Source organism: Odocoileus virginianus, unplaced genomic scaffold (assembly GCF_023699985.2).
Source record: "Odocoileus virginianus isolate 20LAN1187 ecotype Illinois unplaced genomic scaffold, Ovbor_1.2 Unplaced_Scaffold_21, whole genome shotgun sequence".
In the NCBI taxonomy this organism is placed as follows: domain Eukaryota; kingdom Metazoa; phylum Chordata; class Mammalia; order Artiodactyla; family Cervidae; genus Odocoileus; species Odocoileus virginianus.
This window is the reverse complement of record NW_027224283.1, coordinates 318,581-325,971: the sequence shown is the minus strand read 5'-3', so window position 1 is coordinate 325,971 and position 7,391 is coordinate 318,581.

Below are 7,391 nucleotides of genomic sequence, written 5' to 3'. Positions count from 1 at the left end.
CTTTTACAGTGTCCCATAGGTTTTGGGTTGTTGTTGTTTTCATTTTCATTCATTTCTATGCATATTTTGATTTCTTTTTTGATTTCTTCTATGATTTGTTGGTTATTCAGAAGCATGTTGTTTAGCCTCCATATGTTTGAATTTTTAATAATTTTTTTTCCTGTAATTGAGATCTAATCTTACTGCACTGTGATCAGAAAAGATGACTGGAATGATTTCAATTTTTTTGAATTTACCAAGAATAGATTTATGGCCCAGGATGTGATATATTCTGGAGAAGGTTCCGTGTGCACTTGAGAAAAAGGTGAAGTTGATTGTTTTGGGGTGAAACGTCCTATAGATGTCAATAAGGTCTAGCTGGTCCATTGTGTCCCTTAAAGTTTGTGTTTCCTTGTTAATTTTCTGTTTGGTTGATCTATCCATAGTTGTGAGTGGGGTATTAAAGTCTCCCACTATTATTGTGTTGCTATTAATTTCCTCTTTCATACTCGTTAGTATTTGCCTTACATATTGCAGTGCTCCTATGTTGGGTGCATATATATTTTTAATTGTTATATCTTCTTCTTGGATTGATCCTTTGATCATTATGTAGTGTCCTTCTTTGTCTCTTTTCACAGCCTTTATTTGAAAGTCTATTTTATCTGATATGAGTATTGTGACTCCTGCTTTCTTTTGGTCTCCGTTTGTGTGAAATATTTTTTTCCAGTAAACTTCCAAACTCATTCTATGAGGCCACCATCACCCTAATTCCAAAACCAGACAAAGATGCCACACACACACACACAAAAAAAAACTACAGGCCAATATCACTGATGAACATAGATGCAAAAATCCTTAACAAAATTCTAGCAAACAGAATCCAACAACATATTAAAAAAAAATCATACACCATGACCAAGTGGGCTTTATCCCAGGAATGCAAGGATTCTTTAATATCCACAAATCAATCAATGTGATACACCATATTAACAAATTGAAAGATAAAAACTATATGATTATCTCAATAGATGCAGAAAAAGCCTTTGACAAAATCTAACATCCACTTATGATTAAAACTCTCTAGAAAGCAGGAATAGAAGGAACATACCTCAACATAATAAAAGCTATATATGACAAACCCACAGCAAGTAATACCCTCAATGGTGAAAAATTGAAAGCATTTTCCCTAAAATCAGGAAAAAGACAAGGGTGCCCACTCTCACCACTCCCAATCAGGGCAGAAAAAGAAGTAAAAGGAATACAGATAGGAAAAGAAGAAGTGAAACTCTCGCTGTTTGCAGATGACATGATCCTCTACATAGAAAACCGTAAAGACTCTACCAGAAAATTACTAGAGCTAATCAACGAATATAGTAAAGTTGCAGGACATAAAATTAACATACATAAATCTCTTGCATTCCTATACACTAACAATGAGAAAGCAGAAAGAGAAATTAAGGAAACAATACCATTCACCATTGCAACAAAAAGAATGAAATACTTAGGAGCATATCTACCTAAAGAAACAAAAGACCTACACGTGGAAAACTATAAATCACTGATGAAAGAAATCAGAGAACACAAACAGATGGAGAAATACACCGTGTTCATGGACTGGAAGAATCAATATTGTCAAAATGGCTATACTACCCAAAGCAATCTATAGATTCAATGAAATCCCTATCAAGTTACCAACGGTATTTTTCACAGAACTAGAACAAATAATTTCACAATTTGTATGGAAATACAAAAAACTTCAAATAGCCAAAGTAATCTTGAGAAAGAAGAATGGAACTGGAGGAATCAACCTGCCTGACTTCAGGCTCTACTACAAAGCCACAGTCATCAAGACAGTATGGTATTGGCACAAAGACAGAAATATAGATCAATGGAACAGAATAGAAAGCCCAGAGATAAATCCACGAACCTATGGTCATCTTATCTTCGACAAAGGAGGCAAGGATATACAATGGAAAAAAGACAACCTCTTTAACAAGTGGTGCTGGGAAAACTGGTCAACCACTTGTAAAAGAATGAAACTAGAACACTTTCTAACACCATACACAAAAATAAACTCAAAATGGATTAAAGATCTAAATGTAAGACCAGAAACTATGAAACTCCTAGAGGAGAACATAGGCAAAACACTCTCCGACATGAATCACAGCAGGATCCTCTATGACCCACTTCCCAGAATATTAGAAACAAAACCAAAAATAAACAAATGGGACCTAATGAAACTTAAAAGCTTTTGCACAACAAAGGAAACTATAAGCAAGGTGAAAAGACAGCCCTCAGATTGGGAGAAAATAATAGCAAACGAAGCAACAGACAAAGGATTAATCTCAAAAATATACAAGCAACTCCTCCAGCTCAACTCCAGAAAAATAAATGACCCAATCAAAAAATGGGCCAAAGAACTAAACAGACATTTCTCCAAGGAAGACATACATATGGCTAAAAAACACATGAAAAGATGCTCAACATCACTCATTATCAGAGAAATGCGAATCAAAACCACAATGAGGTACCATTACATGCCAGTCAGGATGGCTGCTATCCAAAAGTCTACAAGCAATAAATGCTAGAGAGGGGGTGGAGAAAAGGGAACCCTCTTACACTGTTGGTGGGAATGGCAAACTAGTACAGCCGCTATGGAAAACAGTGTGGAGATTCCTTAAAAAACTGGAAATAGAACTGCCATATGACCCAGCAATCCCACTTCTGGGCATACACACCAAGGAAACCAGATCTGAAAGAGACACGTGCACCCCAATGTTCATCACAGCACTGTTTATCATAGCCAGGACATGGAAGCAACCTAGATGCCCATCAGCAGACGAATGGATAAGGAAGCTGTGGTACATATACACCATGGAATCTTACTCAGCCATTAAAAAGAATTCATTTGAATCAGTTCTAATGAGATGGATGAAACTGGAGCCCGTTATACAGACTGAAGTAAGCCAGAAAGATAAAAACCATTACAGTATACTAACACAAATACAGGGAATTTAGAAAGATGGTAATGATAACCCTATATGCAAAACAGAAAGAGACACAGATGTATAGAACAGACTTTTGGACTCTGTGGGAGAAGGCGAGGGTGGGATCTTTCAAGAGAACAGCATCGAAACATGTATATTATCTAGGGTGAAACAGATCACCAGCCCAGGTTGGATGCATGAGACAAGTGCTCAGGCCTGGTGCACTGGGAAGACCCAGAGGGATCGGGTGGAGAGGGAGGTGGGAGGGGGGATCAGGATGGGGAATACATGTAAATCCATGGCTGATTCATGTCAATGTATGACAAAAACCACTACAATATTGTAAAGTAATTAGCCTCCAACTAATAAAAAATTAAAAAAATAAAAGAATGCTGGTCAAAAGCTCATGGACCTAAAATTGTGACCCTCCCCCCACAAAAAAGTGTTAAATGCTCTCAGATATAATTTTGTATGAAAGTGTTAAAACAATATGAAAGTGAAAGTCGTGCACTCGTGTTCGACTCTTTGCTACGCCATGGACTGTACAGTCGATGGAATTCTCCAGGTCAGAACACTGGAGCCTTCCCCTTCAGCGGATCTTCCCAACCCAGGGATTGAACCCAGGTCTGCAATGCGGGCGGATTCTTCACTGTCTGAGTCACCAGGGGAAGCCCAGTTAGACAAAATTATTTATAACATTTCGAATGAAAAATGCTTTTGCTTAGTTTCACAGGGAGGAAAACAAATCACAGTGATAAGCCTCACTGTTCTCTGAAATGCAGATATTTGCTGGAAAGCAGATGTTCCCAGGTTAGTGGCACGGAATGAGCCTCTCAGAGAAGATTATTTTAGAGAACTGGGTTACAAGAATTATTGGAGTAGAATGGTTAAGAGACTTCTCTGCAAGAGAAACCTTCTCTGCCATATTTAAAATAACTTTAGAAAGAAGAAACGAGCATTTCAACATGCATTTTCTTCCAGGAAATTCAAAATGCATTCTAAGAGTGGGCTAGTTACTTCACTTTTGCATGAGAAGAAAATTAAATTTCTTTTAATAACAGAATCACTGAACAGCCCTGCCTAAAGATAATAACAACCAGCATTTCAAATCTTTTTAGTGTCCCTAGGAAGAAGGCTACTGACAAGCAAATGGAACTCAGTAATTAATAAGGATTTTGTTCTGGTCAGACTGTATGTTTAATAAAGTCCATCTTTCATTTACTCATATTTATTTAGCCCCTAATCTTTGTCAGGCTGAATGCTAGTTACTAAAAAGGAATAAATACAGGGATACGCAGTATAGTGAGAAGACATGTATATATATATATATATATATATATATTTATCAAGTTTATTTAGCATGGGTAATGACCCATTATGCTGGGAAAAATGAGGAAAACATTATAGTAACCAAACAAAAATTCATCTGGACATTTTAAACAAATGTGACCTTTTTTTCTAGCTTTATTGAGAGACTATTTACATATGACATATGTAAGTTTTGTGATGGTTTGATATAAGCATATGTTAGAAAATGAGTATTGCAATAAATTTACTTAATGTGTTCACTTTGAATACTATTATGGGTGTGTATATGTGTGTGCTGGTATGTGGCAATAATATATAAGATCTACTCTCTTGATAACATTTCAACATATAATCAGTTCAGTTCAGTCGCTTAGTCATGTCCAAGTCTTTGCAACTGCATGGATGGCAGCATGACAGTCTTCCCTGTCCATCACCAATCCCCAGAGCTTGCTCAAATTCATGTCCATCGAGTCAGTGATGCCATCCAACATATAATACATTATTGTTAATTACAGTCACAATTCTACACATTAGACCACCCAAAACCTTATTTTTAGGTGAGAATTTCTTTTCTTTGATTAATATCTCCCTACTTCTACTTACGAGACCCTGGAAACCACCATTCTACTATTTCTATAAGTTTATCTGTTACAGATTCTGCATGTGAGAACACATAGTTTGTCTTTTTCTGTCTGACTTATTTTACTTAGCATAATGCCCTCAGGTTCCCACCACATTGTTGCAGAAGGTGGGGTTTCCTCTTTTATATTGCTTAAGAGTATTCCATTAAATATGCACACCACATTTTATTTTTCCATGAATCTTTTGATGTACACTTAAGCTGTATCCATATTTGGCTATTTAACATCACATTAAACATGGGGGTAAAATATCTTTTCGAGACTTTTTGTTTCCCTTGGATATATATCCAGATGTAGAATTGCTAACTCATATGGTAGTTCTCTTTTTAATTCTTTAAGGAAACTTCACACTGTTTTCCATATTGGCTAAATTGATTTACATTCCCACCAACAGTGCACAAGTGTTCCCTTTTCTCCACATCCTCAAACAAATCCTTGTTTCTTATAACCCTTCTAGGAAGACTTGCACAATTTTAGGACTTTTAAATTTGAGTAAGTGTGATGGGTTAATGGAGACTGACTAGTCTGCACACAAAGAGAACCCCAGCACTACAGGTTTTTTCTGTACCATTCTTTAGTCCTAGGGTCTCACAATCTCCTTAAAAGCTCACAAATCAAGTAATCTTCTCTAACCCATTGTTGCAATCATGTTCCTTATTCCTCTTCCATAAAGCCCTCTGTCTCCCTTTCCTATAGATGCAGTCTCATTTAGGCTGGAGGAAGGGAAATATGGCATCAGGTAATCACCAGTGTCAGCAAATCAGGGAATCATACACTGGTGTGTAGGTTAGTTTATTTATTCAACTTTTATTTTGCATGAGCTGGAAGAGGGTGTGAAAACATTCAAGTCAACAGTGATAAAAAAGAGAGGAAGGGAAATACACATAAAAAAAATTGCTGTGTACACTTCCCACCTCAGTTTATAAACAGAACCATTCTGGCATTCAAGAGTTCTAGTAGTCTCTGATTCACTCTTTCTATACTATCAAATCTATCATTAACTTGCCAGTCTGACAATGTCTTGTCAAATAATGTTTTAACTTATTGACAAATATTACTGATTTTTTCATATTGTTAAATAATTTACTCACTGTTTTATATTTATATTTTATTAGCATCTGTGTCTTTTACAAATATATGTTGCTTATTCAATGTCCATGCTGACCTTATCATATTTTTGAGGTTGTTCAGTCACTAAGTCATGTCCAACTTTTTGTGACCCCATGGACTGCAGCATGCCAAGCTTCCCTGTCCTTCACTATCTCCTGGAGTTTGCCCAAACTCATGTTCATTGAGTCAGTCATGCCGTCCAGCCATCTCATCCAGAGAGAGATGGCTGGACGTCCCCTTCTCCTCCTGCCCTTAATCTTTCTCAGCATCAGAGTCTTTTCCAATAAGTTGGCTCTTTGCATCAGGTGGCCAAAGTATTGAAGCTTCAGCATCAGTCCTTCCAATGAATATTCAGGGTTGATTTCCTCTAGGATTGACTGGTTTGATCTCCTTGCTGTTCAATCAGCACATTACACTGATACAATGGGTTGTGTGTGTGTGTGTGTGTGTGTGTGTGTGTGTGTATAGATTATATAGGAATTTTTACTTTTTTTTTCTAAAAGACTTCAACTGTTTTAAAGAAAACTACAATGAGAATTCTATGACCTTTAACTTAGTATTCTTTGCTACAGTTCAGGTATATTGATAATAAATCTAGATGCTAAATTTAAACTATCTAAATTTAGCTAATAAATTAAGCTCAACTTCTAGATAATAAATCTAGTAACAGAGTAATTATTTTGGTTATTTTATGTGTCTATTACTGTGTAACAGATTACCACAAAGTAATATCCTAAAACAGCACCCATTTACTGTCTCACAGTATTTCTTGTCAGGAGTTTGAGTAAGTTGCTGTCATCAGTGAGGTCAAAATCAAAGATCTACTGGGCTGGGCTTTAATCTGCAGGTTCTAGGAAAGAATTGTTTTCAGGTTCATTCAGATTGTTGTCAAAATTCAGTTCCTGTAATTATAGGGCTGAGGCCTTGATTTCCTCACTGGCTTTCAGCTGGGGGTCATTCTCAGCAGGTTGAAGTCCCTGAATGTAACCCTCTGTCTTCAAATGCAACAATCATGCATGTAATTCCTCCTTATTGCACTCTGAATTTCCGTAATTCCTCTTATGTTATCAGTCAGGGGAAATTCTTTGTTTTTAAAGAAATTATGGAATTAAATAGAGCTCAAATATGACTCAAAGTTAGCTGATTAGTAACCATAATTAAATTTTTGAAATCCCTTATGACATGTAATTTAACATAAATGTGATATATTATCATACTTAAAGTCCCAAGGGTTCGGGCAGGAAATTTTGAGGGGCATTTTGTCATTATGCTTAATGCAAAGACAAATGAGTCTTTTTAAAAATTATAGATTTAGCAAGGGAATCAGAGAATGTATCATTCCATATTTCTAAAGGATAGCTCTATT